The sequence below is a fragment of the Emys orbicularis genome, chromosome 9 (genome assembly GCF_028017835.1).
Source record: "Emys orbicularis isolate rEmyOrb1 chromosome 9, rEmyOrb1.hap1, whole genome shotgun sequence".
In the NCBI taxonomy this organism is placed as follows: domain Eukaryota; kingdom Metazoa; phylum Chordata; order Testudines; family Emydidae; genus Emys; species Emys orbicularis.
The window spans coordinates 98,290,859-98,314,044 of NC_088691.1; positions in this window are offsets into that span (position 1 = coordinate 98,290,859).

The following is a 23,186-nucleotide window of genomic DNA, read 5'->3' on the forward strand; positions in this document are numbered from 1 at the left end:
TTGCAGCTTAAATCTCCAGGTATTCCTTTTACAGGCTGATCTGTCTCGCCTGGGCTCACTCCCTACCTCCCCCAGCTTAGTTCCTTTGTTTCTTCAGGTGTTTTCAAAAGTCTTCCTTCTCGGGCAGGGAGGCAGTTGAGAAGAGCCTAGATTAACTCACTCCCCAGCCTTAAATAGGATTTACATATGGTGGGAATCTTTTATTTCCTAGCCCACCCCTTCCAGTGGAAAAATACCAGCTCAAGATCGGACCCTGTACCAGGTGCCAGGCTTCACATGACCTTGTAGTGTCAAAGCAGCATCCCAGGAAGCATCTCAGGAAGGTGAGAGATTAGTATCTTCAAAGTTCTATTGTTCTTCTTAATAGCACATCCAGGCTGATTACCTACTGTCTGGTGGGCATTCCCCCAAATACACACACAGTTGTAATTGCTACATAGTCAATAATCCTAACTTCAGATACAGAAATGATACATGCATACAAATTGGATAATCACATTCAGTAAATCATAACCTTTCCAATGATACCTCACATGATCCATCTTGCATAAAACATATCTTAGTTATGCCATATTCTTATTATAGCAATATTTTTATGAAGAATATTGGGTGCAGCGTCACATCATCTGTCTGGTCTTGACAAATGCAATCTTGCCCCATTCATATCCATTCAGAATGCTGATGCAAAGATGCTGTCCTCTTTTCAAACGTTAAGGATTATCCACGTAGCAACCTTACCTGAGATGCTACAGTATGGAAAGACCTCCTTGCAAGAATATATTATGATATGAGCTTTCATTAAGTGATCAGAATACTGAGCTATGTCTTATGCTGTTTTGCATAAGAATAGGGGCTGACTGTAAGAAACTAACTGGTGCTAATTATCAGATTATAAAATTTACAGGACGGCAATTATAAGATTGTACCACTAGGAAACCTATATTCTTACAAATCATTAAAGGATCGGAAGATTAAACCATATTTCACATAGATATCTGTATTTCTTTTTCTTCTAGCCTTAGTCCCATCTACATGGGGTCGACTCTTTGAGTTCTTCTTCTCCATTCCCATCTGTATTGAAACGGTTCCTTGGAAATTCTGCAGCTAATCAAATCCTTTTGTATGACATCCATCCATCTAGTTTTGGGTCACCCAACCTTTCCTTTACCCTCCACTTCTCAGTTGAACACCCTGTTTCCTAAATATTTTCAAACTTTTCACATGCCCAAACATCTAATCCTGGATTCCCTGATCTTTTCTATAATTGATACCATCTTCACACTTACCCTAATTCATTTGTTCCAAACATGGTCCATTCTTGCAACTCCAAACAGCCATTTTTAACTTTTTCCTTTCCACTGTATTCAAGATCTTCTCCTGTGTCTTCCTCAGTAGCCAGCAGTCAGAGCTATACAAAAGTGCATGCCTAACTACCATCTTAAAGATCTTACTTTTCAATTTGAAAGGCATTTTCCTATCACAGATCAGTCTGCTCACTTCTCTCCATTTAGTCCATGCCTTTCCTGTTCTGCATATATGTTAGATATCTATATGTATAGTGTATAATTGCAAAACAATACTAACTAGCATAGATGGCAATTAATTGTCAAATACAAATTTAACCATTTACAGAGCCCTATCTTGCAAGGTCCTGGATGCCCTCAAGTTCCACAAATCAATGGGTATTGAGAGGCTGAGCACCTTACAGAACTGGGCCCAAAATTATTGGAAATAGGTAAATGTTTTTTTTAAAAGAGCTGGAGCTTGAGTCTCTGTTCTGGCAGAACTATGCCCAGTGTAGAAATGCAGGGAGAAGAGCACTCTTCTAACCTATCTTTCCACTGCCTCTATTCTGAGGTTCTTCTCCTGACATAGGAACAGCCTTAGGACAAAGCCTAAAAGTGCTCGGATATGCACTTAGCTGCCATTCTGGTAGCTGGGAATAACTACAATATAGAACCCCCATCCCATGGCCACGAATATTAATTGAAAGTGGCTGTCACTTATCTGTTACAAATTTCCTACTGTGTGACCAATAGTACCCCAGTTCTGCCACGAGCTCTGTACAGATGAACTCCTGCACCCATGCCTGAAGGGAACAACTTCCAGGATTAGGGCCTTTGTGATCACCACTGACAGTCTGAAGCCCACAGCATTTTAATTTTAATAAAGATTTATTGAACTGTCAAAGATCTGTGACTCTCCATTTGTTTGCTAGTAATAAATTAATCTCTTCAGTTTGCCTTGGTATTAAATCAAATTGACAGATAAAAGTGTGCATATATATATATATATATATATATAGTGTAGGGATAGCAGTTGAACCTTTACACTGTAAAACAGATTTTGAAATCTAAAAAGCAGTAGTACGGGGTGGGGTAAAGCAAAGGATCCAGCTTCCAATATACAAGAGCAGACATAGCAAAAAGAAATGAAAAGATAAAGCTGTATTGCATTTATATAATCTTGTAAATGTCGCTATTTAAAATGTATATTACTTTTGTTCATCAGATCTTATTTCTTGCAAGCAGCAAAAAAGCAACAATAAACTAGACAGAATATTTTCTTTTTTTAAAAGCTCTATTCATTTTCTAAGAGTCTCTTTGTACTTTTCCCTGAAGATTGATGCTCTAGGCAACAATCTGCATGTGTATTTAGATTCAGGGCCTTGTGACTGGAAATCAGCCGCTGATTATCTATGTTAAAATAGATGTTAAGTTGATAAGACTGTGTTTAGACTTGATGAAATGATTCCAGGATGGTGCATATATTGATCTCATAATATCTGTAGCCCATGGTATAGTTATATTGAGTGTTTGCACTGAAAATCTCTGTAATTGTGTAACTCACCAAACAGGAAAGAAGCATTAGTGTAAAGGGCTGGTCCTGCACACAAAAACACCCACTGAAATCACATGAGCCATTGCAAAACATCAAAGGACAAAGACTTTGTTGATTGCTCCTCCACACACCCATGAAGAAGGGACATGAACATGAACTCATCCCATAAACTTGAACTCTGGGGTAACAGAATATAAATGCCTGAGAAGAAGAAACTGTATTGCTCTGCTGCTTGGAATTTGGAGAGGGCAATATTTCTAAGCATAAACAAGGGATCCCCAAGCTGCTTAGATTGGGTTAGCCCTGAAGGACATATAGAACTTGCATATATAACAACTATTACCACTTTTTGGAACAGAAGACTGTAAACTCATTTATGTATGTTTACCTGCTTTAACCTTGTACATAACACTAATTTTTTTTCTGAGTATACCTCCACCCCGATATAATGCTGTCCTCGGGAGCTAAAAAATCTTACCGCGTTATAGGTGAAACCGCGTTATATCGAACTTGCTTTGATCCACCAGAGTGCGCAGTCCCGCCCCCCCGGAGCGCTGCTTTACCGTGTTATATCCGAATTAGTGTTATATCGGGTCACGTTATATCGGGGTAGAGGTGTATTATAGGATTGGCTAAAAGCATCTTTAGTGTGAGATCTGGGGTACAATTGACCTAGGGTAAGTAACTGGTCCTTTGGGACTGGCCATAATCTGAATATTGTTATGATTCTTGGTGGAAGGAGCCAGCTATCATGGAAGCAAGCTTGCCTAGGTGGCAAGATAGACCAGAGTACCCCAGGGGACTGTCTGTGACTCCATGTTAAGGCTGTTGTAATGCTTGAGGAGCTCACGCTTGATACTTGATTGGTGAAATCTAAGTATAGAACACACAGCCGGTTTGGGGTCTGTTTATTAAGAGTCTGCCCTGAGGTTGGTACTCATGGTCATGAGCCACTCAAGACAGTTTGACCTGTGGATTTGGAAATGAAATCACTAGTGTTCTACATATTTAGTACATAGGTTTTTTTTTTTTTAAATTGGCAGCTTAGTTGCCAATATAAATTTTGTAGATTAAGGTTTTCAAGAATTACAAAGTAATTAATTTTAAAATGGAAAAAAACAAGAATTTTCCAGCGGGAAAACATTGGCTCCTAAGGGGCTGGATCCTGCAAGTCTTTATGCTTGATTAATTTTATACACAAGTAGTACCATTGACTTCACTGGGACTGCTAATGTGCGTAAAGGTTTGCAGGATTGTGTGCAGGGCCGTAGCAACAAAGAACGTGGCCCCCTCCGAACGGTGGCCCCCTCCGAACATATGTCCGGGCGGGGCCCCTTACAATGCAGAAACTGGAATGCGGTATTTATTTTGCCATTTTTAGGGGCCCCCTTCCTTGCGGGGCCCCCTCCGGTCGGAGGGTACGGAGGGCGCTCGCTACGCCTCTGATTGTGTATCTGAACTCTAACTTTTTATATTTAATTTTTGAAAGCGTCCTTTTATCATTATACATTTTTGTTAATATCAGGGGACAGTGAAGTCCTTTGTTGCTAAGTAAACAACTGAAAACATCTTCCCCATGGATAGGGAAGCCTAGTCAAGTGGCTAAAGCATATGACTGAGGTTCAGAGTATCTGGGATCTTATTCTGTCCCTGCAGGATAGTTACTCATATTGAAGTCAAGGTGGGTGGGACCTTTGTTCTATTTCTTGCTTCAACACAGATTTATTGTGCAAAGTTGAGCAAGTCTTCAAATCAAAATGTTCAAAAGTGGCCTCTAATTTTGTGTCTCAGGCTATATGTACACTACCGTGGTAAGTCGACCTAAGTTACGCAACTCCAGCTACATGAATAACGTAGCTGGAGTCAACATAGCTTAGGTCGACTTACTGCGGTGTCTACACCGCACTGGGTCGATGGGTGACACTCTCCCTTTGACTTACCTTATTCTTCTTGTTCAGGGTAGAGTACCGGGGTTGACTGGAAAGCAATCTGCAGTCAATTTGGCGGGTCCTAGACCCGCTAAATCGACCCTTGGTGCATCGATCGCTGGAGCGTTGATCCGGCGGTTGTGTAGACATAGCCTCAGTTTTTGGGTGCCCACCTCCAGACAACCTGAGGCTTGATTATCAGAAGTGCTGAAGACTCACTGCCTTCTGTAAATCAGGCCTTCAGTGTCTAGGTTGAGAACCCCAAAAACTTATGACCTGAAATCTCAGGGTCCGCTTTTGAAAATTCTGCTCCAGATCTTGTTTTGCTTCAGTTTTCCTCTTCGGTAAAATGTGTGCCACACAAGTGTATTGTGAAGCTTAATTCATTAAGATTTGCAGATTGCTTTTGAACAACTCAGAAGGGACACTCCAGAAATACAAAGTTTTATTTTTCTCAAGGGTAGAATTATTATGATGGATCAAGTGTTTGCCTAATATTGTAAAAGGTAGAGTGTTCAGAGCCTGTTATGGTAATTAATAACTTTATTCTACTAATGCACTTTCTTCCACTAACTTTTACTCCTTTTTTAAGCGAAATATATATATAAGTGATGTTGGAATCAATTAGTTTGTCAGGTGCTTTCAAATTATTTTTGATGCACTGCACCACTAGAGTAACCTAATAGGAAGTGAAGAATATCTTCATCTAACTGAAACTGCATGTTGAAATGTAGGCTTTCAGAATGTTGCTACTCTTATCTGAATTTGCTAAGGATACAGCTAATGCCCTCACTCTTCAGAAAAACACCATGATCTTTAATAACTAGTGGTCAGGACCTTGTTTTTACTTCTTATCTGAAAGACACCAGCAGAAGAATGCTGATCAGATCAGTTAAGCTTTTGGCTAGAAGCTTTCCAATAAGATTGCTATCTGGGCAATGTTCCACAGCTGTGAAATCACTGTGGTAGTGCAGAAGTGGATTGATTTAACATTAATTTAGTTTGTAATGCTGTTAGAAATTCAACTTTGCTGTATTTGAATCTTTTCAATAATACGTAGCATTCAATATAGAATTTTACAAAGTTTGAGGTGCTTCTGATAAAAATTAAGGATAAGTATTTTTCTAATTATAAATTCATATACTTAAAACTGCAGGGGAGAGGAGAGATCTCACTACTCAAACTATCCATCAGCCACACTAAATGTCCAAAATAAGTTGTATTCTGCCTAAATCTCTAATTAAACGCTGAAACCTACACACAAGATCTGTGACAAATACGGTCATCATGCAGTACTGCACATTATTGTGTTGGACTAAAGTGGTAGGCAGGACTACATTACTCCTGCCTCAGCAAGACTGGACGAGATGATCTCTCAAGGTCCTTTCCATCCCTACATTTCTATTATAGTAATTTGGAACTTCAGGGTAGTAGCAGGGATATAACTCAGATCTTCCTTCACAAAGAACCTGTTTCTATTTTAATCAATGGCAAAGCTCTCCTTGACTTTAATGGGAGCTGGATCGGGTCCCAAAAGCCCAGGCTTTTACTACTTAAAATAATCCTCTTTTAACTGTTTGCAGAATAGAGCCCAGGAGCAAGCCCCTCATCCTACAAATACTTATGTGCATATGGTTAAACATGTACATGTATGGAGGCTCGGGGCTGAATACTTTATTTAATTTTCACAATTAGAAGTACTATTTTTAATAGAGCAAAATAGAAATTTCATGGAGAACATTACATTTTATGAAAATGCTTTAATATCCACTTTTAATCAAACAGTAATTTTTTTTTAAACAGGCTTCTATAAATGTTTCAGTACAGATTAAGATGAGGAACCAGTCAAACGCTCCACTGCATTACACTAGTTTATACCATGTAGTACAACAAAAAGGAGATGCAGGCCTAAAGACTTTCACTTTGTTTTTAAACATTCAAGTATCAGAGGGGTAGCCGTGTTAGTCTGGATCTGAAAAAGCAGCAAAGAGTCTTGTGGCACCTTATAGACTAACAGACGTATTGGAGCATGAGCTTTCGTGGGTGAATACCCACTTCGTCGGATGCATGCGCTGCTTTTTAAACATTGCAATTTTGGTTTGAATAATTCCCAGAATTGTGCAAAACACACAAAATTTAATAAAAAAAAATCAGACACACATGCTGGCATTTCTACTCCAGCAAAGCCTAATGTCTTTATTTTGCAGCAGCACATTGTATAAATGTCATTTTCTCTTTTCTCCCTTTAACGTCTTGTCCCCTGCTTCTTTCTCTCTTCCCCACAGTTTGCTCTCTGTAGGTTGCTATACTTTGCCTAACTGCTTCCTCTGCTTTTCGCCAGCTTCTTCCCAGCTTTATTACTTACGTTAGTGTAGTGTTTAAGAGCTCTAGTAATGGACATGGACTCCATTCTGTAGGCCCTGTACAAACATATAACAAAAACACAGTCCCTGCCCCAGACTATACAATGAAGTTTGAGAGAGCAGACACCAACTGGATACATACAGATGGGGGAAGTACCTGGAAACACTGAAAAAAGAACAGGAGTACTTGTGGCACCTTAGAGCCTAACAAATTTGTTAGTCTCTAAGGTGCCACAAGTACTCCTGTTCTTTTTGCGGATACAGACTAACACGGCTGCTACTCTGGAAACACTGAGACAGTTTTGGTCAGCCGGATCAGCAGTGGTCTCAGCCCAGCAGCAGCTTAGGTCTTGTTGAGGGATCTGTAGGCATCACAGCAAAGGAGGGTTTTAAAGCAACAGGAGTTGATTTTTCAAGACGTTTAAAGGGAGCGCCTCCAAAGTGTGAGGGGGCAGCATAGGAGGAAGCACAAAGGTTTGAAAATGTTCCTCAGCTCCCCCTGTCCCCCCCCTCCAGATTTCTCCCCTCCCCCCTACTCCTGGACCAACTTTCCCTCCCGCCCCTCCCTGCAGGCCCCGCCCCTCCCTCTGTGTTGCTGCTCCCTCGTCATTTCCTGGAGGCGGGGCGGACCGCAGGGAGAACCTGCCTCGGTGACAACAGCGGCTGTTTGATGGCGGTTGTCGGGCGGCCGCGGCCCCGCCGGCTCGGGGTGCTGGGCGGGCTGCGCTGCACCTAAGGAGGCGCCGCGTCTCTGCGCCATGGGGAGGCGGAGCAGCGGCGGGCGGCTACCCTGAGGCGGCGGAATCGAGCGGCACTTTCGAGGGGGAACCCCGCTCCGGGACCTGCAAGGCCGGGGGGATGTTACGGTGGATCCGCCAGCAGCTGGTAGGTTCCGGGCCGGTGTTGGGGCAGCCTGAGCGAGAGGGGCCGAGGAGCGCTAGGCCTCGCCCAGGGGAGCGGCCCTCCCACTGGTAGGCGGCGGGGACCACCTTTTGCCCTCACCTCCGAGCCGCCCCTGAGGGCGGAACTTTCCCGCGTCGCCCCCCCCCCCTTACCCCGTGTGCCTGGACCCCCCCGGCCAGGCCTCCCGGGGCGGCTCACCAGCAGCGTCCCGAAATCCCGAGTTGCGTCTAAACACGTCCAGACCGAGCGGGACCGCGCTGAATCCGGGGCGACCGAGGGAGACTTGAGGCAGGTCTGAAATAGTCCGGGACTCTCGCTCCTCAACCTGTCTCGCACCGAAGGAAGTGAGAGGCGGTCTCCCCCTCCCCCATGGCAGGCGTGGTGCAATTTGACGGTGGTCAGGAAACGAAGGTTTCCTCCTGACTGCGGGATGTGTATTAAATAGCGCTCACAGGAGTCAAACGTGGCAGGGCGGCTTCAAAATCGGAGTGGATTTTTGTTTGGTCTTGAATAAAATATGTTCCTGCCGCTGTTATCTTTGGGGAGGGGGGGCGGTTGCTCACACTCTTTAGCGAAGAATGACAATGGCTTTTTCAGTGGGTGGACAAATTCTGGGACTCTTCTTTCCTAGCACAAAACCTTTTGAGTCTTCTCTTTTGAATCCTTGCCTGTCCCAATTCGCAATACATGAGCTCTTAGAAGCTGAGGTAACTGAATGAATAAGATTTTAAATCTAATTGGTAACATAACAACATCTTCCATCTTAAGTCGGACACTCTCTTGATTAAAAACTGCATTATGACAGACTAGTAGTGAAGGGAGACTCCTTCAAATGAGCAAGAGTTGATATGCCTGTTGCACAGTACTCTGATAGGGACACAAGGCAACTGTACAGTAACACATATATTATCCCTGCCACTACAAAAATAAACATACAGTGATGTTTGCTGTTTCCCTTTAAATCATTTGTCAATAAAATAAGTCAGCAGCCCTTGAATGCTTTCCAATTTATAATGAAAAAGTGAAATACACACTCCCAATTAAAGAAATGCGTTTAGACTGTCCCATGGATAGATGCTTCCATTATTTTTAAACATTTATTTATTTTATTTATTCATTGCACTTATCTTATGGCTGGCATGATTAATACAAAATGTTAGTGTGGCTAGAGCTTCTCTCATTATTTATAATAGTTTGTTTAATTGCAAACTGTCTTTTTTTATAAAGTAAAGAAAGACAAATACTGTCTAGTTTGTGGACATGATTTGCTTTTTTTGAACTGGTTTATAGTCCTGAAGAGACTTATAGTTTAGATTATTTCTGATGTAATTATTTGAAGCATAAAGCTGCCAGTGACAATATGATTGCCAGTTTTGACTGGTTTTATTGCTTTGGAGTGATGCTGAAGTTTTATGTCCCTGGAAATTAATTGTTTTAATCTCAGATCTGGCTATACACTTTTGTTTTATTGCATCCACACTCAAAAGGTTTGCTCGGCTGTTTGAGTCCTCAAGAATGAAGGCTTTGATATAGTGCAGCTATCTTTCATGTTTACCGGGAAGATGGGATTACTGTAGAGCCCGCCTGTAAATAGGTTGGGTTTTTATTCAAATGTCTAGTCTCTTTCCCACAAAGTGTACCTTGAAATAGTATAATCAGTTCTGGATATTAATATATAAGATATGGTTTTCTTTGTTCTCCAATTGCACTGTAATATGAACAGATCTTCAAAGATCTTTTTAGTCTTGGAGTAGAAAGGTAATTATGTGTCATAGTCTGCATGCTCAAGATGATCCAGTAGATTTAAGGTAACTGCTTAAAGTGTGGCTAAAAAGTGACTTTATATGCAAAAATCCTATAACATAGACCTATCCTAGATTTTGAATTTCTTAACCTGCTGTTTATTTTTAAAGTTAGACATTGGGTTGTCTGAGCCCATAGCTCAGCCACTGTAGGTATTGAACTTCACATTGTAAGCTGACAATGGCAATTTTCTTAAGAAGGTCCTTAATTTAATATTTAAAATACTGTAACTTAAAAAAAAAAAAAAAAAAAAAAAGGTGAATTAAAGGTTTTTTTTTTTAGATAATCTGAAGATGAAGCTGTGATCTCTCATTTCTATAAAAATAACAAATGGCACATAAGTTTCATTTTATTTGTAGTTTTTAATGTTAATAAAGGTTGAGCAAACAGTTGTATTAGAAGAGAACATAGTAGTGCTGAGTAGCGGGGGTGAAATAGTGAGAAGGTACTAGGGAAACTGGTGAGCTGCAAGAGAAAAAAGTTAGATACCAGAAATAGGTTTGATTGTGCCATGGACAGCACAGAGGTTCAAGGAGAACTGGGGCTATTGTGGGGAGGTAGAGGCAGAATCTAGTGGGTAGGAGGAAATACACTTTGTTTTGGATATATTTGGAGGTGTGTGCTGGACATGTGTTGGGTGTGGCAATGGGTCTTGAAACAAAGTATGCCTGTAGATGGGACGTTTGGAAACCTGAGTGTATGAGTGAGCCTGATTTCAGTGAGTGGGAGTAGTGAAAGAAATATCAAAGAAGAGTATGGAAAATGGCAGGGAAGCAGTGTGGGAATGGGTGTCAATGGGCAGGTCAGATATGCTGCTGATATCTAGATAGATGAGGCTGCATCTATCTAGATTTTATGTGAATACAAAACTAACAATGTTTCACATACCTTTTTAAAAAATTGTTTTACTGAAAGTCCAGTACTGCATATTGTTACTGGTGAAATATGCAGAAATAGGATCACCATAGTATCTGAACACCTGTGTGCACAAGGAAAACAGTAAGAAGACTGGTGTACTCTGAGATGTAGGAGGGATGGTAGGGGAAATGGGTTACTGATAGAACCTGATTCTCAGTTGAACAATTAGATAGTAAATTCCTCAGAGTGGTGACCTTGCCTCGTTTTTGTCTGTGAAGGTCTATGCAAACCTCTGGTTTTGTACAGCTAAGTGATTGGCCTAGATCTCTCTTGTGTTGGGAGGGCTCTGGAGCCTTCATGACTGGGAAGGCCATAAATAGAAATTAGCAGTAGCTTCTCAGGATTTGAAGAGACTGAAAATGTAGTGTGTGTTTAAAAAAGAAGCATATAAAAGAAGCAGGAGAAGCAACCACTTTAAAAAATGAACACAAAACAATGTATAATGAACTTATTAGCATTCACCACCATGAAGAGAGTAATTGTTCTACTCTGTCCCTCTGTTCTTTCAAGGATGTGTGTGTGTATGTATATGTATGTGTGTGTATGTATGTGTGTGTGTGTGTGTGTGTATATGTATGTATATATATATATGTATATATATATATATACTCTCACACGTCTTTCATTATGGTGTATGAACATGTAAGTTACCATTCTAATGCACATGAGCAACAAGCATGAGTGGGTATAAACAGATTAATTTGCAGAAAAGGAGAGAACAATCCAATTTGAAAATACTTTTGTTGTCTAGATGTAATCTAAAACTACTATGTTTTAAAATAGTTTCCCTTCAAGCTAATGTTACTATATTGCTATATAGTATTTCTCACAAGCCTATAAACACTTTACAGAATTGCAAAACTGTACATATCTTCCTTAATATTTATACATTGTTTTGCATATTTGTTTTCCAATTAACTAGTCATATAATATAGCTGTGTTCTTAGAGATAACATTATTGATCAACATTCTTTTGTTCTGTGTTCGTAAGACTAGAGGTCAGTGTTCAGTGTACACACATGAATCTGTAATACCAATCACTAAGTTCTGTTTTGTTGGGTACTGTGCTAAATTTCTGCATATTACATTAATAACTGTCTGTGTTGTTAGCCTAATTAGTAAAACTTAAAAATGCAACATCTTCCGTTGTTTTTATTTACATAATGCCAACATGCAACAAGTCATGCAGTAGGTTTCTAACCAGGTTATCTTACTAGCTGCCAGTTAACGTATATATTGGGTGTGGTGGGAGAGGAGGTGGATGTGGGACCAGCACAATCAATAGTTATAGGAATGGGGTATGGAGGGTGGAATGTGCTTTTGTATCTTGGAAGCAGCAGTCAAACAGCAAAGATGCTGGTGCCCTCACCATATTTAATCTTTAGATTACACAAAGAGAGTAGGTGAGTGGATTTGTTGAGGATTGGTTAATTTCATAGGTGCAACCAACTCTGCAGAAACATGCAGCCAGGTTGGTAAAGAGCAGTTAATAGAACACTGCATTAACATAGAATTAACACCTGCACATCTACCAATGTGAGAGATGTCATCATGTGCCAGCAGTGCCCCTCTGCCATGTACATTGGACAGATCGGACAGTCTATGCAAAGGAATAAATGGACACAAATCAGACATCAAGAATTGTAACATTCAAAAACGAGTAGGAGAGCACTTCAGTCTCCCTGGACACTCAATAACAGACTTAAAAGTGGCCATTCTTCAACAAAAAAACTTCAAAACCAGACTTCAACGAGAGACTGCAGAACTGGAATTAATTTGAAAACTTGACACCATCAAATTAGGCCTGAATAAAGACTGGGAGTGGCTGGGTCACTACAAAAAATAATTTTCCCTATGTTGATATTCACCCCTTTTTATCGACTGTTGGAAATGGGCCACATCCACCCTAATTGAATTGGCCTCGTTAGCACAGACCCCCCCACTCAGTAAGGCAATGCCTGTCTTTTCATGTGCTGTGTATTTATACCTGCCTACTGTATTTTCCACTCCATGCATCTGATGAAGTGGGTTATAACCCACGAAAGCTTATGCCCAAATAAATTTGTTAGTCTCTAAGGTGCCACAAGGACTCCTCGTTGTTGTTATAGAATGAAAAGTGTCACTTTGCTTTTTCACAGTAATGATGGCACTTTAAAACAATACATTTTTAAAGTTCTACATACTGCATTTGAAATGCTAGTATTCTGGAGTGAAATGTGTCAAATTTGAAAGAGCAGTTTAGTTAGTGATAATTTATAATATATTAAACAAAGCATTGTAGTTCAAATCTTGTATATCTTGGAGTATTTAGATGTGAGAAATCAGACAGGTAGCCTGTCAGAAATTACTCTCATTTTGGTGTAACTAGCTAAAAGATTTTTTTTTGTAAGCGTATGTGAATAACTAGAGTATTTCCCATTGGGTTATTCTGTAGATGCTGTGAACCTGCCACTATTTCCAGGCTCTAGAGTTGCCTGTTCTTTGGTTCATGTGTGATTGACCACCCTATTGCATCTAAGTGAAGCATAAATATAAAAACACAAGTTTGTCATCTAGGATACTTGTTTCTCTTTTACCCAAAAGTGAATAGAAGATCTACCCAAGCATATAGGTGCAGTATGCGAAGTCAGATTCCTAATAAATTTATATTAATTATGTTCTAAGGCCAGGTCTACATTGTAAACGTACATCGGTATAACTGTGTCGCTCAGGGGCATGAAAAATCCACACTCCTGAGTGATGCAGTTATACCGACCTAACCCCCACTGTAGATAGGGCTTCTCCTATCAACGTAGTTACTGCCTCTCACAGAGGTAGATTAACTATACTGATGGGGAGAGGCTTTTCCATCTGCATAGTAGCATCTTCACTGAAGTGCTACAGTGTAGACCTGCCCTAAGATGCTCTTAATCATGATTTTGAACTAAAAACATTGTTGATAGAGGATGCCCTAGGATAGGAGTGGGCAAACTATGGCCCGTGGGCCACATCCGGCCCTCCAGTTGATTTAATCTGACCCTCGAGCTCCTGCTAATTTAGTTAGGGTGGATGTGGTATTGGTATTGACACCTCCTCATCTATTGTTGGGAGTGGACCACATCTACCCTAACTAAATTGGCCTTCAACATTGGTTCTCCACTTGTAAGGTAACTCCCTTCTCTTCATGTGCCAATATATATATGTATGCCTATTTCTGTAATTTTCACTCCATGCATCTGAAGAAGTGGGTTTTTTACCCGCGAAAGCTTATGCCCAAATAAATCTGTTAGTCTTTAAGGTGCCACTGGACTCCTCGTTGTTTTTGTGGTTACAGACTAACATGGCTATCCCCTGATACTTCATACCCAGATGTGGCCCTCAGCCCAAAAAGTTTGCCCACCCCTGCCCTAGGACATAGCCAAGGATATAGCCATCATGTTGCCGATTTGGAGTTAACTGTCTAGTTTTGAAAAGAAAACCCTGTTTTAAAAAATCAAACAAAAACCTTCCAAAAAAGCAACCAGGAATAATATTTTCCATGATGTTTCTTCTTTGTGGTATGCCTGAGATTAACTGGTGTATATGAGGAGTTTATAAGGCATGAGATGTCTTATTCAGTAATCATTTTATGATGCTTGTCTCTATACAGCGAAGAACTACTGTCGTTCTCCTGATCCAGTCTGGATGAACAAGCTGTCATGAAGCTGTAGTTTTGAATATAAAGTTATAGAAATTTTAAGCTATTTGTAGCAAGGGTTTCTGTTTTTCAGGGTTTATTAATTTAGTTTTTCAGGTTTATTTTTCACAATTTTGAGTTTTATGTAGAAGTCCAAAAATTAGGGGACTTGGGGGCTTTCTCGTTGTATATACCGTAATGAGTAATCTCTTTTTCTAATGTTCTCTCATGCGCTTTAATATAGTACTCTTTCAAACAGCACTATAGTGAAGCACACGAGGTAGGGTTGCCAACTTTCTAATCGCACAAAACTGAACACCCTTGCCCCTCCCCTGCCCCTTCTCTGAGGCCACGCACCCCACTCCATCCCCCCCTCCATCTGCTTGCTCGCTGTCCCCCACCCTCGCTCACTTTCACTAGTCTGCAGCAGGGAGTTGGGGTGTGGGAGGGGGTGAGGGCTCTGTCTGGGGGTGCGGTCTCTGGGGCAGGGCCAGAAATGAGGGGTTGAGGGTGTGGGAAGGGGTTGGGGTGCAGGAGGGGGTGAGAGCTCTGGCTGGGGGGCGCAAGCTCTGGGGTGGGGTTGGGAACAAGGAGTTTGGGGTGCAGGAGGGCGCTCCAGGCTGGGGCTGAGGGGTTTGGAGTGCGGGAGGGGGTTCAGGGCTGAGGTTGGGGTGAGGAAGGGGGTGTGGGTTCTGGGGTGGGGCAGGGGTGCAGGAAGGAGTGTGGGCTCAGGGAGGGAGTTTGGGTGAAGGAGGGGGGGCTCAGGGCTAGGGCAAGGGGTTGGCGTGTGAGAGTGGGTTTGGAGTGTGGGCTCTGTCCGCAGGCGGTGCTTACCTCAGGTGGCTCCCAGTCTGTGGCACAGCGGGGCTAAGGCAGGCTCCCTGCCTATCCTGGCTCTGCGCAGCTGCTGGCAGCAGCAGCATATCCCCCCTCCGCCTAGGAGTCAGAAGGGACAGGGTCTCTACGCGTTGCCCGTAGGCGCCGCCCCTGCAGTTCCCATGGGCCACAGCTCCCAGCCAATGGGAGCTGTGGACCAGCGCTTGGGGCGGGAGCAGCATGTGGAGCCCCCGTGGGCACCCCTGAGCCTAGGAACTGGACATGCTAGCCGCTTCTGGGAGCCAGGGCAGGCAGTGAGCCTGCCTTAGCCCAGCTGCGCCGCCGACCGGACTTTTAGCGCTGACCGGAGTCACCAGGGTCCCTTTTTGACCACACGTTCTGGTCGAAAACTGGACGCCTGCCAAACCTACTAGGGAGCCTTCAGTGCTTACCAGCAGTTTCTACCTGGAGAAAATAATGCACAACACATTACTGTGTGGTAGAAATACCCCCCCGAAGTCCACATTGCTGCTCTATGTAGAGACAAGCCCTTAGATCAGTTGTTTTCAACCTTTTTTCATTTACAGACCCCCAAAAATTTTCAAATGGAGGTGCAGACCCCTTTAGAAATCTTAGATATAGTCTGTGGAACAAAGATTGAACACCACTGCCTTAGATACAAGTCACCATTTCTGCTGCTTTTCTGGTGTTTGTTGGATAAACACCAATTTTATTTTTGTTTAAATCAGGGGTGTTTTATCAGTGTTTATTAGTGAAAACCAATAATCAGCAGCCCTATTTATAACTGTGTGTGGCCTGATTTGGCCATAATGCTAGTTGTGCAGTGTTTGTTCATGTTTGTTTTGATAAGTCATTGCAATGTCAGCAGCTGAAAAGAATGGCAAACTTGCGATAATTTCATTAAACTGCCCTGCAAGAAGTCCTTTTGAAAAGCCCTGTCGAGTGAGAAAAGCTCTCTGGAGCTCTTTTCTGACTGCTGTTCTGTGGAGTTCTTGAGCTTCTCACGCTATTATATTCTTGCACTATTCAAACGAATAAAAAAAAATCTATGTAGGAGCAGTTCCAGGGAAGACGCTGAGAGCTACCTGGATTCCCAGTTTTCACAAGCAGTAATCCAAGAGTACCAACATGCTGCAGTTGGCAGAGTATCTTCTTCCTGTGTCCAGCAAACCTGAATATTATCATGCACTGACAATGCATTTGACACTGTGCAAGACATGAATCAAGACAGTACCTGCCCTAGCGAACTTAATTAGAAAACAGACAAAATTTATGGAGCAATTCTTAGGAATAAGTCTGTTTTGTGTGGGGTTTTTTTAATATAATTTAAAATTAATAATTTTCCTTTAGTACTGCCAGACTTAAATATTGTAACACATTCCATGCTTTTGAGAATGGGAGTTGCAGGGTGATTGAAGACTCTTTTTTCATATTGGTAATTATGACATTCCTAGCAGCCCAGTCCAAACTATGAGTTTTATATTTTTCTCCTAGCAGACTGACACAAGAAAGGGAAAACCCCTAAACCTTTGTGACATCATTCCTTGAAAAGGGTGCTGTAATATACGACTATACTTTATTTCCTGTATCTCTACATGGGGAGGATATTTTTTTCACCACCTGTACACCATAGTTAAGACCAAAGCAGACTGTGAAGAACTTCAAAAAGATCTCACAAAACTAAGTGATTGGGCAATAAAATGGCAAATGAAATTTAATGTGGATAAATGTAAAGTAATGCACATTGGGAAAAATAACTCCAACTATACATACAATACGATGGGGGCTAATTTAGCTACAACAAATCAGGAAAAAGATCTTGGAGTCATCGTGTATAGTTCTCTGAAGACATCCACGCAGTGTGCAGCGGCAGTCAAAAAAGCAAACAGGATGTTAGGAATCATTAAAAAGGGGATAGAGAATAAGATGGAGAATATCTTATTGCAATTATATAAATCCGTGATGCGCCCACATCTTGAATACTGCATACAGATGTGGTCTCATCTCAAAAAAGATATACTGGCATTAGAAAAGGTTTAGAGAAGGGCAACTAAAATGATTAGGGGTTTGGAATGGGTCCCATATGAGGAGAGATTAAAGAGGCTAGGACTTTTCAGTTTGGAAAAGAGGAGACTAAGGGGGGCTATGATAGAGGTATATAAAATCATGAGTGATGTGGAGAAAGTGAATAAGGAAAAGTTATTTACTTGTTCCCATAATATAAGAACTAGGGGCCACCAAATGAAATTAATGGGCAGCAGGTTTAAAACAAATAAAAGGAAGTTCTTCTTCACACAGCGCACAGTCAACTTGTGGAACTCCTTGCCTGAGGAGGTTGTGAAGGCTATAACAGGGTTTAAAAGAGAACTGGATAAATTCATGGAGGTTAAATCCATTAATGGCTATTAGCCAGGATGGGTGAGGAATGGTGTCCCTAGCCTCTGTTTGTCAGAGGGTGGTGATGGACAGCCAGAAAGAGATCACTTGATCATTACCTGTTAGGTTCACTCCCCCTGGGACACCTGTCATTGGCCACTGTCGGTAGGATACTGGGCTGGATGGACCTTTGGTCTGACCCAGTACAGCCATTCTTATGTTCTTATGTACTGTTTAATTATCTAATTTAATTTTAGTAGACTTCTTCATCTAGCCTCTCAATTTAGTGATCATTACTTGGTTCTAAATTTTAGTTGCTGCTTAGCAAAGGTTTTCTTAATATATCATTAAATGGGCTTTCATCTAGTACCATACATACAATGAGCAAAGCCGGACTTGCTGGTAGGAGATAGGTCCCTGTAAATATAGATTTATTTTTTTCTTCAAGGTGTTGGACTCTGTTTAGACTTTTTGAGTGGGGTGGAAGGAGTTATGAGGTAATTTGCATTTTTTTCTACAACCTTAGCAAGTTGAATAGCATTTGGCTATATTGCCTATTTTGGCACTAAAGGCCTTGCATAGTAGTTTCATTTTGTCACTAAGTAATTTCACTGCTTTTATTATTTATATGTTGTTCCTGTTTTTCTGTATTGTAGTGTAAGTGCTCTATTTTGAACTAAAACATTATTACTAAGGATCTTTAATTTCTGAAGTCCTCAACAAAATGTCTGATTGCTCTGATTCTAGGTTTTTCTTGTCATTTTATCCACCAATCAAGATTGTGGTCCAGATTCTCTGCCCTGAATCTGGTTTCTTTGCATTGCCTGAGCAATGCAAAAGTGGAGGAATCTTGCCACCCCTGCTTAGCTGAGAATTTCCCTGGCTTAGCTCCACCAGTTCATAGCTGCTGTATGATCCCTTACAGATTATAGTGTTGTAAGTTAGAGCAGCGTCTGGGCTCCTCTAACTTGTGTTGGGACATGGGCAGCATGAGAATCAGGGAGCTATAACCAATGCGAACAATCTCCCTCATAGATCTCCACACAGGAGAGAATCTGGCCCTTTGTCTTTGAATGGGCACATTCTATCACCCAATTAATATGTTGTCTTTTAATCATGTTACAAAAGTTGAACTTGCTGAGTATTTTCTCCTTCTAATTTCTCTTTTATTGTCTGTTTTACTGCTGACCAGGGTTTTTTTTTCAGTACAGTGTGTTCCAGAAGCATGCAGCAATGGTCCTATGTTCAACCAGCTGTCTGCTCCACAGAGAAACGTCAGTTGCCTGCCTCATATATGACTTATATCCCATTTCATAAACCTCTAAATTTTAAATTGACTTGCAGAGCAGTGTGATTTTTGATGAGATTATTGCTTAAATTATCTAATTTAATAATTATTATTATTAAAGAAGACTTTCAAAACTGCAATTGGAAATTCTGGATAGGGTTTGGCATTTTAATGATATGCTTTGGGTTTTTTTTTTTTTCACTTGTATCTTGTCTCATCTTTTGCTCTAGTCATGAGCCTCTTCTAAGCATCAATTTCTAATTGTGCCAAACTTTTTTGGTTTTGATTTTTGTGATTTAAATGATGGATACTTAAACCAGTGACTAGTAGACTGTGACCATTATATAGATTGCATGTCTCTATACGCAAGACTCCTGCATTAACCCAATCCTATCAACTAGGTGTCTACTCTATGTTTATATTATAGTATTGTTGGCTAAAGTATTCACCAAACATGTTACTCTGATAAAAATGAAGAATTTCTTGTACGTTCTGGCCGATGCACATTATACCAGTAAAAATAAATTACAGTAAGTGATTGTTCCACTACGTAAATTCGCTTACAAGAGAAAAGCTAGTTTCCAGTTTTGTAAAGCATGAATAATTTAAGGTAGTGCCAGTATATTATTTTAAATCAGATTTGCAACTAACTTCCACAAGTTGGAGAAGCTTGTTATTGTTGCAACTGGCAACTGCAGTTTCCAGAAAGTTTTAATTTTAAAACTCAGTTTTAATAGATTATTTAAGAGTACATAGTCTGTAAAAAGGCACCCTCTTAATAACAGTCAAAATATTTGAACCACAAATCAGTTTTTAATAGGTTTCTGTTACTATTATAACGTATTTCTAGAGATTAATCGTATAGGGGTAGTGCCTCAATCTGGATCAAGGTTCCAGTGTCCTAGGTGAGTACAGTCATGTAGAAACACATAGGCAGCATCAGACATGTTAGACACTTTATAGTCAAGTTAGAGGACAGTGTGTTTGTCACTAGGAGCTTAGTGTCAAGATTACTTGTAGATGAAAGATGCAATATAATAAAAACCAAGTTAATTTGTTAAGCTTATCAATTTTTTTCTTTTGTTCTTGAGGATCTCTTTGGTGATACATTCTATTTTTCTTTTTTGAAAGGAGTCCTAGGGATCATAGGTTTCATGGAAGAATGATTTTTAAGGTGGGACTTGAAGGAGAAGGTGGAGACACAATGCACTGGCCTAGTTAGCCTGGATGACAGGCTTTAAATAGAAGCTAAATTCTTGAAGTCCCTACACCTAAACATGTGAGGGTAGAACAAAAAAATCCATTATGCACTTTGAAAGTAAAAATTAAGACTGCACTTAAAAAAAAAAAAAAAAAAAAAAAAAAAGAGAGAGAAAGAAAAGGGGGGGGGGGGGGGAAAGGCAACATAGAAAGCAGAAAAATAATTAAAGGGTCACTGTTAAGATGGACAGTCCTAAAGTATAATCTGCCTTTAAAATAACATGCTTTCTTTTGTACTACTGTACCTGGACTATTATATTAGTTCTCAGAATGGAAGGTGTGATGAATGAAAAACGCCATGTACCCAACTAGGCGAGTATATGGTGACAAACTAGGACACTGGAGTTTACTATTTATAAGTCACTGGAAGATAAAAAGAACTATACATATAGTGTACTGTAGCATATACAAACCAATACCTACTATACTTGGTCAGTCCATTTTGTTCTAGTGTGCAGGTAAGGTATTTATCCTGCAGTTAGAAAGCCTAGAAAGTATTTTTTGGATGAAGATAAAAGTATATTTACAGTCCAGGTCTAGCAATGAACCCTTTTCCTTTTTATATGGATTGACACAATGAATCCTAATTGACACTTAGAACAAATATGTTAAGACGAAACTTTGTTTTACTAGGCTGTTATATATTCCTTAGGCATCTTGAAACACAAGGCCAAAAGAATATATTTCAGAAATGTGCAGGTATGACCCAAATAATGCAAAATATGTATTGGCTTAATAATTCAATGTTACTGCAGTCTGGATTACGATTTAATTTTTTTTCTTTGAAATTATAGGCAGGTGTTCTTTGTATTTTCGCTATCATTTAGTCAGATTTGCCTGCAACTTAAATTCTTGTTTCATTTTCTAATGGAGGTGGGAGGAAGATGCAGAATATGAAATAATTCCTTCTTTATTTTAATTAAATTGAAAGAATCCTGACTTGCAACAGTCATTAGTGAATTATCTGTGTCTGGTTACTCCTAACTCTGTTGTTGTTTCCTGTATAGTTTTGACCCCATTTAACTAATTCTCTAGGAACCTGGCATTGATATCAATGCCTTAAAAAGGCACACACAATCCTTTAGTTGCTTGCATGAAGATTTGAGAGCCAGCAGATAAGAGCAGTAACAGAGTTGATCTGACAAAGCAGTTCTGGAAATACAAGGTCATTTCTGCTAGCAAAGTACAGGTGACACATTTGCAACTAGGTTACTTTTTTTTATGTAAATTCTTCTTTTCTCGCCTCTCTTCCATTGAAAGGATTTTAGGAAAAACTGAAACTGTAGTGAGAATGAATAATAGGAATAGCAGCAACACTATCGTTTTTTTTAAGAAAAGTCTAAACTTATTTGGCCTCCAAACTTGAACAGGATTTTTTTTTGTTTAGGATCAGCTAGGGGGAATTTTCCTGTAAATGAAGTAAGAAAACAAGTGGTTTAGGGACATTGAGAGAGGGTATACCTTGAGCATGTTACATATTTCTTTTCTGAAATGTTTGTTTTTATGTATGGGAAAAGACGTTTGTTCCTATACTACCAGGAAGCTTAAAATATTTAAATTATAATTCTTATTAGGTAGAGTCTAACCCTCAGGGAACAGCGCTCCTTCTGATATTCGTGTATCATATATTGAAGACTAAAATTAGCATTGCCTTTTGTCTATGCAATATCTGAACTTCAGTGTAATAATAGACAGTTGCTGAGTAACTTTCATAGCATAGAGCTGGAATTTAATTTTGGGGCTTTTCTTCACAACTAAGTCTTCAGTTTATTATTGTCTGAGGCGTGTTCCTCCCTCTTTTTGTGCACGTATAACTTTATTCTGGTGGTTAATTAACACTGAGTTTAAGTTTTCTACCTAGAACTGTTAATTTCTCAGGATATTTAAATATCAGCTTGGAAAAAAAGGGTAGACACAAAATGCCAAGGAAAGTTAAGGTTTAGCAAGCCTTAGGGGGGAAATTGTTCATGGACATGTCTGAAAGTAGCACATTGTACTGATATTTAAATAATAAAATCATGGTCGAAATGCTGAATTAAAAACTGAGACAAAAGTGGCATGTTGATAAAAGAACAGAATAGGCTCTGAGCTATAATGTTAGGTGACAGTGCATCCTTTATCAAAGTAAATTAAAAGGAAGAACTAGGCAGTTTGAATTACTAACTAAATTATTTTCCTTTGAAATTTGTTGAGCAACAACCATAAGTGCAATTGCCACTATAATTCTGGCCTAAATTTTAAAACTCTTCATTTCTTGTGAATGTGTGTAGGAATTTTAATTAGGGTAAAATCTTCAGCTCGCTCTTTCTGTGAAGGAGGGAAAATCTGAATAGATTTTGAGGGATTGGGGGAGAGGAGGAAATACTTTACTTACCGTATTTCCAAACTAAACATATTAGTCTAAATTATCTACTAAATTAAGACAAAATGTTGGAAATGGGAATTATAAAATGTTTTTGGTGAGCCATTTGATCCTATTCATAGGTGTCTGTATGAATGACCTATAGCGACATCTAGTAATAAGCTTGTTGAGTAACATTGGGCTGCACGTTTAGAGGATTTGTCTGGGATGTCATTCTGAAGTGAATAGGGCAGAACTGTTTTTTAGTTGGTGTAGTCAACATTACAAACAAATACATAAATGAAATGAGTGGAAGTACATCCCCCTTTGTGGTTGTGCATCTGTCATGGTATAGACTCAACAAGATAAATGAATTTTTGCATTATGAAATTGATCTCTGCAAGTGAAAAAGAGCTTGAAATTTCATTCTAATTTTAAATGAGAAGAAAGCTCATGGTATGGCACAAATTTGGAGTGTCCTTTATGTCCCTGTAGAAATTTTCCTCCAACTTTCAACACACAGATGATGATAGCTGCCTGATAGTTGTGGCAGGAGTACACAATTGGATTTTTCAAGACAATATAATTATTCCAGATGTATGAAAGATAGGTGTTGAAAGAAATGGATTTTTTATTACTGAGAGGAAAAGAAGGCATATTCTTTTATTCTTTC